Consider the following 16,561-nt stretch of genomic DNA (forward strand, 5'->3'; position numbering starts at 1 on the left):
AGAAAGGCTCACTTACAGGCCATCTCTTATTTACCGTATTTTTTGCTCTGTAAGACTCACTTTTTCCCTCCTAAAAAGTAAGGGGAAATGTGTGTGCATCTTATGGAGCGAATGCTGTGCAGCTATCCCAGAAGCCAGAACAGCAAGAGGGATTGCTGCTTTCACTGCGCAGCAATCCCTCTTGCTGTTCTGGCTTCTGAGATTCAGAATATTTTTTTCTTGCTTTCCTCCTCCAAAAACTAGGTGCGTCTAGTAGTCTGGTGCATCTTATAGAGCGAAAAATACGGTAGGCCCTAAAACCAAAACCAGAGCGGGGAACCTGTGGCCTTCCTCACCTCCCATTCACCTCAACCTGCCTGGTTGATGGACAAGGCTGATGGGCATTGGAGTCCTACAGGCTCCCCAACTTTAGCCTAAAATAATTCTAAGCTCTTACAGACCCTCCAAGTGTCCCTATTTTCCAGGGACAGTTCTGGATTTACAGAAGCCATCCTGTTTTTTAAGAAATTTGATCTCGGAATGTCCAGCTTTTCCTTAGGGCGTCCCTATTTTCATCAGAGAAATGTTGGAGGGTATGGTAGGATGTCCCTATTTTGATCAGAAAAACGTTGGTGGGCATGGTCAGTTATGCAACCCCCGAGCCAAAGAGATAAGTAACTATACAACCTTCAGAAGACATCTGAAGGCAGCCCTGTACAGGGAAGTTTTAATGCTGGATGTTTTATGTTAATGTATTTTTAATTTTTGTTGGAAGCCGCCCAGAGTGGCTGAGGAAATCCAGCCAGATGGGCGGGGTACAAATAATAAATTACTATTACTATTATGCTTTTAGGAAGCCATTCAGAGTAGCTGGGGAAACCCAGTCAAATGGGCAGGGAATAATAATAATAATAATAATAATAATAATAATAATGGAATAGGACACCCCTCTTTTCATTGGAGAAATGTTGGAGGGTATCCACTTAACCCATTTTTCCATTTGATATGCACCTTGAGGACTATATTTCAGAAACAATACATGGAGAAGAGGACAGTACTCTTTTATTATGACAGTTGTATAGAAGTGAAGTAAAACCAGTGTGTATGTGTTTTCCCTACCCCTGCATACAACAGCTGCCCGACCTTATTACTGGTGCTGCTTCTGCACTTTAAACAGAAGCTGGACGGAGAAAATTACCAGGTGAAGCTTAAATATTTATGTCAGGTTGCTGCGAAAGATGCAGGAGCAGTGCAAAACAAATGTCCCTCTCTATGGCCAACTGTCTCTTCGACACAGATGTTAACGTTCTCACAGTCTATTTTTCTGCCTGTGGTCTGTCTGCGTGGCCTGATAGCGTCATGCAAGCTGTCACAGTCTGACAGGAACTTGTCACATGAAATGGAGAGCTCTAAGGTTGACCCAAGCTGTGTCGATGTGGCACTCATTGATGCCCACAACGCCATAGTGCTCTTGGCAGGGCCTGCATTTTGGTAAGGTGCCGAAAAGCTAACACAAATAATGCTGAATCTTCACTCCTGAGGGACGGTGCCATCTTGAAAGCTTGACTTTTGCAACGTTTGTTGGCATCTCCCTACTAACTAGCTCCTTATCCTTCTTTTGGTGCCTAGTTATTTGTTTATTTATTATTTCAATCAACATTTTTGGGTGGGTGGGTGTCCCTTTCAGTGCAGAGCAAAATCAGACCAGGGGCAACAGATTGAAACCAAATCCATATATAAAATTTTTATCCTGCCGTCCCTCCCCAAGGAGCCTAGGGCAGCAAAATACAAGATAGATCATCTTGTTATTTACGATATGAAAATTAAATGTAAGTCACAGAGCCAGGCACTAATACCCTGTAAATGCCTGAACAAACAAGCAAAAGTGTTCAGCTGGCATATGAATCTGAGAAAAGAGACTCTGCTGTTATATTTTTGGTGCCCATTGAAGGCTTTCCTTTCAACAAAACTTCTAAGTGAAGATTTTTATCCCAGTCAGTATTTGATTTAAATCTGTTTCTGTATATGTAATGAATTATTTTACATATGCTTTTATTGTATTGTGAAATCTCTCTTAGGAAGTGTTGCACAATTGGAATTAATTAGGTAATAATAATAATAATAATTCATTGCTGTGGGGGGTGGGCAGGGAGTGAAATGCTTGTGAGGTTATTGCCTCAGATGCTGAAACAGGAGGGGCTCCATTTCTAGTCTACCTAAGGCAGCAAAATGTGTTGGCTATTTCTTTATGCAGTGAGTGGTACTGGCTGTCCGGTCATTGGTGGTGGGAAGGAAGGGCTTGGAGCTGCCATACATCCTCTTCACACTGCGTTGTGTGAGTCAGCGTGGAGTCATCATTAAAGGGTTAGACCAGGACCTCCGTGACCTGGGTTCAAATCCCCACTCAGCCACATTGCTCACCAGGGGTGGGCCAATCAAGTATCTTTCAGCCTAATCTACCTTACGGAGTTGTTGTGAAAATTAAATGTATGTTTGTGCGTGGGGAATGGAACAGACCCACGGCTGTTGTTGTGACGCCTTGAAGGAAAGTTGGGATATAAAAGGAGTACATATGTGCGTCTCAAATCTTGTTGTTATTTAGTCGTTTAGTCGTGTCCGACTCTTCGTGACCCCACGGACCAGAGCACGCCAGGCACTCCTGTCTTCCACTGCCTCCCGCAGTTTGGTCAAACTCATGCTGGTAGCTTCGAGAACACTGCCCAACCATCTCGTCCTCTGTCATTCCCTTCTCTTTGTGCCCTACATCTTTCCCAACATCAGGGTCTTTTCCAGGGAGTCTTCTCTTCTCATGAGGTGGCCAAAGTATTGGAGCCTCAGCTTCAGGATCTGTCCTTCCAGTGAGCACTCAGGGCTGATTTCCTTAAGAATGGATAGGTTTGATCTTCTTGCAGTCCATGGGACTCTCAAGAGTCTCCTCCAGCACCATAATTCAAAAGTCTCAAATCTTAATTGTGTTCATATGAGGCCTTGATTCAAAATTCATGCAGGGCTATATATGAGGATGCTCACTTGGTATGAGGGTATGGAGACAAGTTAAAAAAGGTAGGCACTGCTGGGAAACTCTTAACAATTTTATTCAAACCAAGAAAAATGAGGTGTTTATTTTAGGCTTCCAATACTATTAAAAATCTGCACTTCGCAAGCTGCCTCTCTAAGTAAAAGACCGCTTAGCAACTGAGCATGATGAATCTATTTTGACAGGTGATTGCCCAGGCAAATAATACATCATCTTATTTCAGAAAGCGAGAAAGGAATCCTTCTGCTGGCATCTGCCTAGCCTCCCCCCAGTTTTAAAGCACTTCTATTTCACCTGGGTATTGCTAGTTACTTATGAGAACCTTTTGTCCTCTGGCTTTCATTATTCATAAGGACCAGTCCCATAAAAGATTGAAGATACCTAGCAACAACCAAGATTAATTCATACCATTTCATGAAATTCATTTGAACAGGCAGTTGGGGCATGGAACCTTGAACACATGCTAATTATATGGAGGGCAGGAAAATCAGGGAATGTCCAAAAATATGCAAAATGCAGATGAAATTTTAAAAAGCTGTTTCATATTTCTAATATATATATATATTTAATGGTCTAGTTTCATGCAGAACCAGAGGGGGTCGGAATCTTCTTTAACAATTAAAAAATGGTCACTGAAAGAGATTGGGAGTTTCTACCCAGTATTTTTTCAATGATTCCAGTATTTTTTCAATGATTTATAGATTTGTGGTCCAACCCAGCAGTAATTTGATGCAGCTATCTCCCGTTGAAGTCAATGGAGCAAATAGTACAGTTAAATAATAAACAAATCTTCAACATGCCCATAAAATAACCATTCTCAAGTCCTTTGTTTGGATTTAGGTTTTAAGTTTATAATTAGTAATCAATACAGTAGTACCTCAGATTAAGTACTTAATGCGTTCTGGAGGTCCGTACTTAACCCGAAACTGTTCTTAACCTGAAGCACCACTTTAGCTAATGAGGCCTCCTGCTGCCGCCACGCCACTGGAGCACGATTTCTGTTCTCATCCTAAAGCAAAGTTCTTAACCCAAGGTACTATTTCTGGGTTAGCGGAGTCTGTAATGTGAAGCATATGTAACCTGAAGCGTATGTAACCCGAGGTACCACTGTATATTCCCACTAGAATCTTAGGCCTAGGCCAATACCAGTGTTTGCCTGCTTTCTTGTTTTGAAAGAATTATTTCTCAGATAGAAATGGCCTGATTTTAGACAGGGAAATATTTCCTCAAATATCAATTAATTATTGACAGTCCTCTCTAGAACTGAAATCAAAACTAGCAGCGTATGTTGGGAATACATTGCCTAAAGAGCAAGTCTTCTAAAAAAGGTCAGCTATCATGTGTTCCATCTTGTGTCCTCTGAAGCTATTCTATGCATTTGTGACACATGTGAATCAGGCAAAGGTTTAAACGTTTGTGCTGTAGCTCTGCAGGTGTTAACACCAATATTTCTCTCTCCATCCTTTGTCTCAGTGTCTCAAATAACACTTTATCATTTGTAGCAAATTATCACCAAATACATTTGCTTACTTCCACTAAGGATCATTTGGCAATCTAAGCACTTGGGTTACAAAAAGTCAATTTAGCAATTAGTTACGGAATAGTGCAATATTGTAAATAATGCATTCATTGCTGTTCAGCAATATTTAAAAAGGTTTGGGAACCACTGAACATCAAGAAGCACCAATGATAGGGGTTTCCCCCCTCTTGGTAATGTTTTAAATATGTTTATGTTTTTTATTTTGTTATCATAAATCATTTTCAGGCGTTTTGTTTGCAAGTAGCATGCATTCAATAAACCTAGGGTTGCCATATTTAGAAAAGTGAAAACCCGGACACCAAATTTCATGAGCTTTTTTTATTGGGGGGGGGCAAAGTTGTTGAGCTTTTTGACACGATTTGTGAGGTCCCAATCCTGGATATGCCTGGGAAACCCCAGACACATATGGCAGCCCTATATAAACCTAACCTAACTGTCAGGGTTTCAGGGTCAGAGAGCGAGGGGGAGGGGTCCCAGGGTGACGAGGAAGAGGACGACGATGACCCGAGGTTGTCAGTGAGTCCGTCAAGTGAATCCGAGGATTCCCAAAAGGGAGCCCCCCTGGTCAGGCCAAGGGGCAGTAGAGAGGGAAGCAGTCAGAAGCAGGGGAACGAAGAGGGAATCCCCAGTGGGGGTTGGAGATCGGGACCGGCCTCTTCGTCGGAACGGAGTGAAGGGGGTGGAGTTACCAGTGTGTCAGAAGGAGCAGAACAGGGAGCAGAGAGGGGAAGGAGTTCGGAGCAGAACATCCTGCCGGAAGGGGAGGAGTGTAGTACCGAGAGTAGCGTAACGGTCGAAAGGAAGGTCAGAGGCAACGTACGCGCGCCAAGTTCAAATGTGGAGGCGCGCGGAAATGAGGAGAGCCCTGAGGAGGAGCCTGGTCCCAAAGCACGAAGGAGGGGGGAGCAGGCGTCAGAAGACTCAGCCTCGGGGGAGTCCCGAAGGGAGGGAGCACAGGGGGGCAGGAAGACCCTGCGGAAAAGGAAGGAGAGGAAAAGGTGGAGCAGTACAAGCCTCTTAAGCTGGTGCAGGGGCGGGACTGACTCAGAGGGGACTTCAAACATCTAAGGGTAAAAGATGCTGAGCCACGGAGCTTGGATGTAACGACAACAATGTTCTTCAATAAAACCTTTTGTATATAACTTGGACTGGATTTTGGTCTCTTGTGAGCTGGGACCTCGGGTGGCTCTGACAGTAAGTCCCCTCCCAAAGAACGCAAATTTTTTTTTTTGCAAAGCTCACAAACGGTGACAGCCATGAGTGCGGAGGATCAGCTGACAGCACTACGAACTACAGTTTCCGAACTCACTGCTGCAGTCCTTGCATCTCAGAAGAAGCATGACGAAATGGAGAAGCGCTGCCAGGACCTGCAAACAAGGTGGGAGCGTGCAAACAGGGAAGGGTTCCCAGGGTCCAGATCAGAGGGCATTGGACTTGGAAGGCGGGGGGGCAGCCTAGTCACCCACTTCGATGGGAACCTGAAGCACTACCCCAGTTTCAGAGCAGACGTTTTGTATGCATTACACTTGCTTCGTCATGACTTTAAAGATGAGGAGGAGAAAGTGGGGTTTATTGTTTCTCACTTGCATGGGCCGGCCAGAGACTGGTTGCGCAATTTGTGGCGTGAAGATGGCCCTGCCCGCCGCGATTCTGATGAATTCATTAAAGCGATGGATGCCTGCTTCCAGTCAACCGTAGATTTGGATCTTGCACGCAGGGAGATATTTGGACTGCAGCAAGGCAAAGCCACTGTGCGTCAGTACCATTCCAGATTTTTTGCTTTACTGACTGCGTTACGCTGGGAGAAAGACTGCACACCTGTGAGGGATTTGTTCTGGGAGGGTCTCAGCGGTCCCATAAAGGACGAACTTGCCAGGGGAGACAGACCTCAGACCCTGGAGGAGGTGGTGCAGAGGGCTCTGGCGATTGGGATACGTCACGAGGGACGTCCTTGGCACAATGAGGAAGAACGTCAGGTGCGTCCACCAGCGAGGACGTCTTCTTTCATCCCCAGGGAGTTCAGTCAGTCACATCCCTCGCCGCTAGGGAGGCAGGGGGAGGAGCCGATGGAACTTGGTGGTGCTAAGGCTCAAGCAACAGCCAGAGCCCCAGCTTCCGGTGCAGTAAAGGCAAAGCCTCCTAGAGGGACCAGGAAGTGTTACATCTGCGACAGTGCACTGCACATGGCGAAAGAGTGCCCCCAGAGGCTCCAGAAGCACACTGCAGCTTTAGCGACGGTAGCTGCAGAAGTGATCCAGGAAGAGGAACCTCAGGGAAACGACAATGCCTGGCTGCAAGCAGGATTGCTGGGGCTCAGCCAGGCGAATCTGTAGAACAGTCCCCAGCATCTTTGCAACCCACAGACCCTTTACCACCCAAGCCAGCGGTGCAGCTCACTGCAACACTTCAGTTGCCAAATGGGACCACCCTAGAAGTGCCCCTCACGATCGATTTGGGGAGCAACGCCGATTTCGTGGGGATGCAATTCGTCAAGCAGCATCGCATAGCGCTTCTGCCCGCCACAACGCCTCTGAACGTAGTCACGGTGGATGGCAGGAAATTGCTAGGAGGGCAAGTTGTGCAACAGACACCTCCCATGGTGATGCGGATAGGAGATCACCGAGAAGTCATTAGCTTCAATGTCACCCAACTGTCTGACACGCCTATAGTATTAGGCATGAGTTGGCTGGAGAGACACAGTCCTGCTGTAGCGTGGTACCAACGCCAGATCACCTTTTGCTCATCGTACTGTGCTCAAAATTGCATCCAGTCCTGCCAGGAGGAGGGGGCTGAGCACCAGCTGCGACTTGGCATGGTGCAGGCAGTACCTAGCAAGTACGAAGGGTTCCTGGAGGTTTTCTGCGAGAAGGAAGCTGACCAGTTGCCGCCCCACAGACCTTATGATTGTGCCATCGACCTGGTGCCGGGGGCGCAGTTGCCGACTGCAAAACTGTATTCCATGTCTGAGGACGAGATGCAAGAGCTCAGGGAGTTCATAGAGCACAATTTGAAGCGTGGATTCATCCGGGAATCGAAAGCAGTGGGGGGCAGTCCTGTGTTCTTTGTAAAGAAGAAAGACACGCCCCAAAAAAGACTCATTGTGGATTATAGGTTCATAAACAGTATGACCAAGCCCAAGGCCTTCCCCATGCCCAAGATAGATGATCTCCTAGCAACCGTGAGGAAGGGGAAGATCTTCACCAAGTTGGATCTGCGTGGAGCGTATAACCTCATACGCATCCGGGAGGGCGATGAGTGGAAAACGGCCATGTTCACGCCTCTGGGCACGTATGAATACAGAGTTATGCCGTTTGGTCTCCAAAATGGATCTCACGTATTCCAAGCCTTTATGCATCACGTGCTAGCGGGACTCCTCTACAAGAAATGTGTGTGTTTCCTCGACGACATCCTGATCTTTTCGGAGACGGAAGAGGCCCACGAGAGGGACGTAAAGGAAGTCCTGCAAAGACTACGGGAGAACAGGCTCTACGCCAAGTTAGAGAAGTGCCAGTTTGATGTGACGGAGGTGGATTTCCTGGGCTACAAGCTGTCCGACAAGGGGCTGGCCATGGACAGCGTCAAGGTCCGCGCGGTGTTGGACTGGAAGAGCCCACGCAATCGGAAGGAAGTCCAGAGATTCGTCGGCTTCGCCAACTTCTACCGCAAATTCATCAGAGGTTTTGCAAAGGAGACAGCAGCGATCACGGACACTCTGAGTTCCAAGAAGAAGAGGTTCGTGTGGACGGAACAGGCGGAGCGCTCTTTTCGGAAGCTTAAAAGCCTTTTCGCCTCCGAGGAGCAGCTGCTGCACGTGGATCCAGGCAGGCCCATGCGAGTAGAGACCGACGCGTCAGACAGGGCGGTTGGAGCCGTGCTCCTGCAAGAAGATCCACATGGGAACTGGAGACCCGGTGCCTTTTACTCCCGAAAGCTCAGCAAGGCGGAGCAAAACTACACCATATGGGACAGAGAGCTGTTGGCCATTCACGCAGCGTTCAAAGCGTGGCGACACTTCCTCATAGGAGCCAAGCACACAGTACAGGTCCGCACGGATCACAAGAACCTAGAGTATTGGCGCACGGCGAAGCTCCAAAGCCAGAGACACATGCGCTGGGCGGAATTCTTCGCGGATTTCGACTTCCGGATAGAGTACATCCCCGGAGATTCCAACGTTATAGCCGATGCGCTATCCAGGAAACCGCAATATCTCGATGAAGCGACACCAGTAGCAGCCAGGCACATTTTCGCACCGCAGGCGTGGTCGTGCGCTGCCATCACAGTAGATCTGGACGCGGTGCGACGCGCATTGCAAGTGGATCAGTTCGCACAGTCCAAAATGGAGGAGTTGCGCAGAGGTGTGCAGAGTGGCGAAGATTTCCAACTACGCGACGGGCTGCTAACTCGCAAAGGTGCCCTCTACGTGCCAAGCGACGAGCTTCGCGCAAAGGTTCTGCAGCAGTTGCACGACGCCCCCAGTGCGGGCCACTTCGGCAAGGAGAAGACAATAGAACTGGTGGCAAGGGACTTTTGGTGGCCTCGGATGCGTGGAGAGGTAGCGGATTACGTCGCCAGGTGTGACACTTGTCAAAGGTCCAAGCCAGTACACCAGAAGCCAGCGGGGCTGTTGGAACCGCTGGAAACGCCACAGCAACCGTGGGAGAGGGTAGCCCTGGACTTCGTTACTGACCTGCCCAGCTCCAGAGGGAAGACGGCGGTACTGGTGGTTGTGGACCTGTTCACCAAGATGGCGCACTTCATTCCGTGCGCAAAGGTGGCGACGGCGGAACAGACGGCCAAACTCTTCATTGATCACGTGTTCAAGGTGCATGGGCTGCCGCAGTCCATCCTGTCCGACAGGGGGCGCCAGTTTGTTTCCAATTTTTGGCAGAAGCTTTTAGGTATCCTGAACGTCAAGATCAACCTTACGTCGGCGAGACACCCACAGACCAACGGCCAAGCTGAGAGGGTCAACGCGATCATGCAGCAGTACCTGAGATGTTACGCCAATCAGCGACCCACAGCTTGGGTAGACTACCTGCCGATGGCAGAGTTTGCCTATAACAACACGAAGCACGCGTCCACGGGGGTGACGCCGTTCTTCGCGAACAACGGTCGTCATCCCAGAACCTTCCCGGGGTTCGGGGCACCGAGAGAGGGGGTGCCGCAAGAAGCCGACCAGTTTGCAGCGGAGCTGCAGGAGGTGCACGAAGAGTTGCGGAGACATTTGGAGCTGGCCAAGCAAGCATATAAGGTGCAGGCAGACAAAAACAGGAGAGCGGGGGAGGAGATCCAGGTGGGGGACTGGGTGTGGTTAGCCGCCCAAGCGATGCCAGCCAAGTCGTTGGCCAAGAAGAAGCTAGGGCACAGGCAGTTAGGGCCGTACCAGGTGGAGGCTAAGATCAACCCTGTAGCCTTTCGACTAGCCCTCCCCGAAGGTTCCAGAGTGCATCCGGTATTTCACAGGTCGGTGCTCACCCCCTACAAGGCACCGCACAGGTTTCAGGAGTCTGAAACAGTCCCGCAACTACACACTAAGTCACAGGAGAGGGAGAGGGCGCCTAGGGCCGAACCACTCAACGAGGTCACAGAAATCCTGGACTCGAGATGGGGGAAAGAGGGGGTAGAATACTTTCTAGCCACAGAGGGCACTCCAGCCAATGCCAACGGTTGGGTGCCCGGCTACGCCTTAGACGAACCTCTTCTAAAAGACGAGTTCCATGCCCTTTTCCCGCATAGACCCATGCCAGCCGAGTACTTTGATGACTGGCTCTTTACGCCCACACTCTCAGACAGTACTTTCCGGGGTTTTTCTTCAGCCGAGGAGAGAACGCCAGAATCTAGCCCGCCCAGGGGATCGTGCTCAGGGGTGGACACAGAACCCTCTTATTGGTGGGACGAGCAACCAGAGGAGGACTGGCACAGGAAATGGCTGACGGGACCTTGGCCGGCAGCACCAGACGAGGTACCAATGGAAGAGGGAGAAGAGAACACTTTGGGTCAAGAACCCGAATTCGAACACTCATACACCGAACTGCAAGCAGAGGAAATGGAGGTACACAACCTGTATCCTGCATCCACCTCCGAAGAGCTGCAGCTCCTACAACCTGCACCCGATGGGCGGGAGGGGGGAAGGGGGGGCTTCGAGGGGGGGATGGATGTCAGGGTTTCAGGGACAGAGAGCGAGGGGGAGGGGTCCCAGGGTGACGAGGAAGAGGACGACGATGACCCGAGGTTGTCAGTGAGTCCGTCAAGTGAATCCGAGGATTCCCAAAAGGGAGCCCCCCTGGTCAGGCCAAGGGGCAGTAGAGAGGGAAGCAGTCAGAAGCAGGGGAACGAAGAGGGAATCCCCAGTGGGGGTTGGAGATCGGGACCGGCCTCTCCGTCGGAACGGAGTGAAGGGGGTGGAGTTACCAGTGTGTCAGAAAGAGCAGAACAGGGAGCAGAGAGGGGAAGGAGTTCGGAGCAGAACATCCTGCCGGAAGGGGAGGAGTGTAGTACCGAGAGTAGCGTAACGGTCGAAAGGAAGGTCAGAGGCAACGTACGCGCGCCAAGTTCAAATGTGGAGGCGCGCGGAAATGAGGAGAGCCCTGAGGAGGAGCCTGGTCCCAAAGCACGAAGGAGGGGGGAGCAGGCGTCAGAAGACTCAGCCTCGGGGGAGTCCCGAAGGGAGGGAGCACAGGGGGGCAGGAAGACCCTGCGGAAAAGGAAGGAGAGGAAAAGGTGGAGCAGTACAAGCCTCTTAAGCTGGTGCAGGGGCGGGACTGACTCAGAGGGGACTTCAAACATCTAAGGGTAAAAGATGCTGAGCCACGGAGCTTGGATGTAACGACAACAATGTTCTTCAATAAAACCTTTTGTATATAACTTGGACTGGATTTTGGTCTCTTGTGAGCTGGGACCTCGGGTGGCTCTGACACTAACCAACAAGCTGTGGGAGCTATAGTTTGTGGGCAAATAACACATTTTGCATGCGAAATGTCCCTGGTTCAATTCCTGGTATCTCCAACTGAAAGGAACTGGTAAGAAGTGATGGGGAAGACCTCTGCCTGATACCCTCGAGAACCACTGCCAAGTCAGGCTGAATAATATCAGGCAAAATAGAGAAAGGGTTGACCTATGTTTACATTTCCAGAAAGGTAGCCATGTTAGTTTGTTGCATCAACAGGCCCTACTCCATGAAATCTCATCCTGTAATAAGTTTCTAAGTCTTTAAGGTACCACAAGACTCTTGGGTCTGGAAACCAAGCCTTATGAGGAACAGTTGAAGGAACTGGGTATGTTCATCCTGGTAAAGAGGAGACTGAGAGAAGCGATGATAGCTTCCAAATATCTAAAGGGCTGCCACATGGAAGATGGAGCAAGGATGTTTTTAACATCATCATCAGTTATTAAATTTGTTTACCATTGCTTACCCGCAGGTCTGGAGGGTAGGACCCAAAACAATGGCTTTGAGTGACAAGAAAGAAGCGTCTGACTCAACATCAGGAAGAAGCTTCTGACGGTAAGTGCTGCTTGAACGGATTACCATGAAAGGTGGTTGACTCTCCTCTGGTGGATGTTTTTAAGCTGAGGTCTGACGGCCTTCTGCCATATAGGATTTAGTTGAGATTCCTGCATTGCAGGGTGTTGGAATAGATCACCCTTGGGTTCCCTTCTAACTTTGCAATTCCATGATTCTAGAGTTTGATTTGTAGTTACATGCCTAAGTTTGTCCTCTTCATTCTCTGAAGAATCTGCTGCAGTTGAATGCCAATGTAAATTGACATTCAGAAACTTTGCAAATGTATAATAGGGAGAGGGGCTGCATTGTGCATGTAGAGACCATAATTCCTGGACCTTTATAAAAATTATGTTTAAATTAGAATCTTAGAAGCCGGAACATGTCATGTCATAGTACTGCAAGTGCACTGCAGGAACAGCTAAATTGATAAAGAAAAGGCATTTTATGTGCGTTGTATATGCAATATAACACTGTGACACCAGATGGCGCTGTGGAGTCCAGTCTTTCCCTATATGAGTTTACAACACGTTTAACTGAAACACTTCTTTGATGTGTCTAGATCCAGCCCAAATCTCCACTTCTCTTCCAGGTACGGAATATCACTGTCCTGTGTTGCATCTAATAGTATTTCTTATCTCTGGAGAGACACCTGCACACAATACACAGACAGACCTTGTCAAACAAGTTACCTTTGGAGATGGAAGCTGTGTTCAGGGGTTATTCCTAAGAGGGCATTTTCCAAATCATGTACAGACACATACACCATCCTCCGCCCCCACTACACACCACCCACTCTACTTGGATTTTCCTTGTATTGAGCAAGAAAGGCAGAGTGCAAGTGCATTTGGCTGAAGTCACAACCCTTCCCCAGCTGTCGGGACGCTTATAAGCAGTCAACTGAATATGCCTACAACCTCCATTAAGGCCTGCCTGCTCACCACAGGGAAGCAGAGATGAGGATGTTTGCTTGCATGGTCCCACAGCCCTCTTCATGTGTTCACAATGAATGCCGTTTCAGAGGTGAAAACCTTTCTTGGAATATAATTGAAGGGTGATAAAAAAAATGCTTACAAATATCTCATGCACATAAAATGAACAGGGCCGTGCAGGTGAGAGGCTTACCCCAACCAATGCATGTTCAAGCATCTGCTCACATAGTTCAAACTTTGTTCAACGAATGAGCGTTGGATAGGGTGGGGCTGGCCACTGTGATAAAGTCTCTTACCCTCAAATTGTCTATTTTGCTTGCCTAAGAGCATTTTGATGAAGAAAATGAGAAGAGACGTGCAAACCTTTCACACTCTTACACACATTCAAGATTGCATTGAGAACATAAAAGTAGCATATTCATCTGTGTAGAGCTGTAAGAGCAGCCTACCAGATTATTTTTTAAAATTAAATAGCATTTGGATGAGTTGTAATCCTGGTTGTTTGAGAATGGCTGTGTTTAATAAATCATGGTCAATTGTAAACACATTTCTGGAGTTGCGCCGGCCTCTTTTATGGTGCCTAGAACCAAGGAGGCTCTCTAGCCAGGAAACAATTATCCTCTGCTTTGGCCAGCTGTGTAAATGAGACCTAGTCCACGTGTTACCTGGATGGCTAGAGCTGTGTGGTTTTTAGTTCTACATCATGTGTATTAAGACAAATGGCATTGTTGAATTCAAAGTGTGTGAGTCACACAGTGTGTGTGTTTCGCCAAGACAAAAATAACAAATGAAGGTCGGTCTAAAATCCTATGGCCCACATACGCCACTAATTTTGCCTTGCTATGCTGTTGTTTTAAAGCCATCCAGACCACTTTGTATTCCTGCCGGAGTCTGTGATGTGCTTCCCATGTAAATGACAGATAGAGAGTCCACATTAACATCCACTGGCATGCAGAATTCATGAGCCTGGCCTTCAATAATTATGTCAATCTATAAAATAATAAACTCTTTGTTCTTTCTATTGGCCTGCTGGGATTTGAGCCAAGAGGCTCAATCCTTGAAGTCTATTCTCCATAGAGCTGATGGCTGGAAAATTAATTGTCAAAAAACGGGGAGGGAACGGAAACTGCAGCTCTTTATATATGCATTTATTTATGGCCATGGGTGTTTGGACTTTATTGAATAGTGTGAAACTTTCAATAACATATTACATGCTACATTTAATATGGATACCTTCATATTATTGTTTATCACTAGTTACTGTATTGGGTGGTATCCAGTTAAAGGATCTAAGTTAGTTACAGTACGTCCATTCATTCAAATGGGTCTACTTTGAGTATGACTACCATTGGATACAGCCCGTTGATTTGGATCCCAATATAAGGATGTTCACAGAAGAAAATGTTCCCACCCACTTCTGCCATCACCAGTAAATTTCATTTCATCTTCATCCCATGTTGTTCAGGAGCTGCACTCAATCCTCCAGACACTTTTCTTTGTGAATGCAGATGAGAAAGGGGGATGAGATTTCTTTCCATTTCCCAAGAGTAGAGAAATGATGAAGATGATATAGCAACGTTAATGCTCTTGGTGCTTTACAAGTACAAGGTTATAGGCCCCTGCCCTGGGGAAATCTAAAACCTGTCTCAACCTGCACACATGGGTTTTCAAACAATATAACTTTTACAAATTTCCTATGAGGGTGGCACAAGGTTCAGAAAATGTATTAAGACCCCCAATGACCCTCACTACAGGCTCAAATAATTCATTCTAGTTAGTAGTCTACTTACCTTTAGGTGGCAACTAGCTTTGCCAGAGTGGTACTTTTAGAAGGAAATGGAGGCTGGCAGGTCAAAGGCCCAATCTCCTAAACAGACCGCTTCCAAGTCCTGTTCCGACAAATACTACCCAACAAACCTTTTGCTGTTGTAGAATGGTACGTGCACCTCTCAGAGAGTTGGATTTGACTGTGGGTCTTCAGTTGCTTATCTAGGTAGGTTGCAGACTAGTGACGCTGTCCCTCTCAGACACATAATGCAACTGTTGATTATTCCTCTACAGGCCCTGTTTCCTTTTCTGATACTACATCCTCAGGTGCCCAGTCTTGATTTCAACATTTCAGAGGCTCGTGAGAGATGTTTTCATGGTTTTTCTTTGTTCCAGTTAGAATAAGAGAATTGTAGATTTGGAAGGGCCAGGAGGGTCATCTAGTCCAAATCTCTGCAACACAGATAACTTTTGCCCAGTGTGGAGCTTGAACCCACGAACCTGAAATTCAGAGTCTCATGAGCTACCGACTGAGCTATCCAGTTACTAGACCTTTCTTCTTATCTTTTCTACACTATCAGACTGACCCCTTACCCATGTTTTACTGTTTGGATCCTTTGCTTGACCGCTTGAGGGAAGGGCATAACTCAGTGGTAGAGAAAATGCATGGTGAAGGTTTTGTTCAATTCCTTCACATCTGCAGGAGGCTTCATTTAGACCGGCCTTTCTCAACCTGGGGATGTGGGTGGCGCTGTGGGTTAAACCACAGAGCCTAGGACTTGCCGATCAGAAGGTTGATGATTCGAATCCCTGCGATGGGGTGAGCTCCCGTTGCTCTGTCCCTGTTCCTGCCAACCTAGCAGTTCAAAAGCACATCAAAGTGCAAATAGATAAATAGGTACTGTCCGGCAGAAAGATAAATGGTGTTTCTGTGCGCTGCTCTGGTTCGCCAGAAGCGGCTTAGTCATGCTGGCCACATGACCCGGAAGCTGTACGCCGGCTCCCTTGGCCAATAAAGCGAGTCAGCCACGACTGGTCCTAATGGTCAGGGGTCCCTTTACCCTTTACCTCTTTTCTCAACCTGTGGGTCCCCAGAGGTTGTTGAACTAACTCCCATCACCCCTAGTAAGGCCAGAGTTCAGGGATGATGGGAGTTGTAGTCCAACAACATCTGAGCACCCACAGGTTGAGAACCGCTGATTTAGACTATATACACCTTTTCCTCTGTGTATGACTTGCTCTGCTCTCATGACCGGTTGGATATATATTCCAACCACAATGTCTCACAATGTGCTTCTCTTCAACTCTCCTTCCTTATGCATAGAAAGGGTTCAGGAGGGCCAATTGCTGGACCAGACCAGCAAATTAATTTGCACCCAGTCATAGGTTTTGTGATGTTTCAATCACATTCTCCCAACATCTACTTTAAATGCAGGACCTAAAAACCAAAGGGGCACAAGTAGCATATCTTCTGTAGCAAACAACATTTCTAAATATCCCTTTTGATGCCTGACAACTAAAGACGGAAAGATCATCATCCAGTGGCAAACCACTTTTTGAAATATGTAGAAAACACTCATTTCATTTAACAGGATCAAAACCACCAAGTGGTTTTCTTTTAACTCTTGTTAACAATTTTCTCAGGCAATAGAATGGGAGGGGGAGCCTCTTCCTTGAGATAGTGGCTGCCTGCTCTCTCCTGAATAATCATATAGACCGTGGATTCACAGTCTGTGGCAGCTTCTTATGTCTTTATAGGTTCTTGATTGATGTAACTAATTTCTAGAATTATGATATTCCGAAATTTT

At 47.5% G+C, this 16,561-nt stretch overlaps 1 long non-coding RNA gene across 1 annotated transcript in view; it reads left to right on the plus strand.

Annotated features, from left to right (window-relative positions):
* Positions 1 to 985: 985 nt before the first annotated feature.
* Positions 986 to 16,561, plus strand: part of LOC310828487 — a 125,467-nt gene continuing 109,891 nt past the window's right edge. The window contains exons 1-2 of the long non-coding RNA XR_014556956.1: positions 986 to 1,475; positions 11,975 to 12,057. This is a non-coding gene — a long non-coding RNA (uncharacterized lncRNA). The remainder of the gene's footprint in view (positions 1,476 to 11,974; positions 12,058 to 16,561) is intronic.

Source organism: Podarcis gaigeae (genome assembly GCF_964106915.1).
Source record: "Podarcis gaigeae genome assembly, chromosome: 12".
In the NCBI taxonomy this organism is placed as follows: domain Eukaryota; kingdom Metazoa; phylum Chordata; class Lepidosauria; order Squamata; family Lacertidae; genus Podarcis; species Podarcis gaigeae.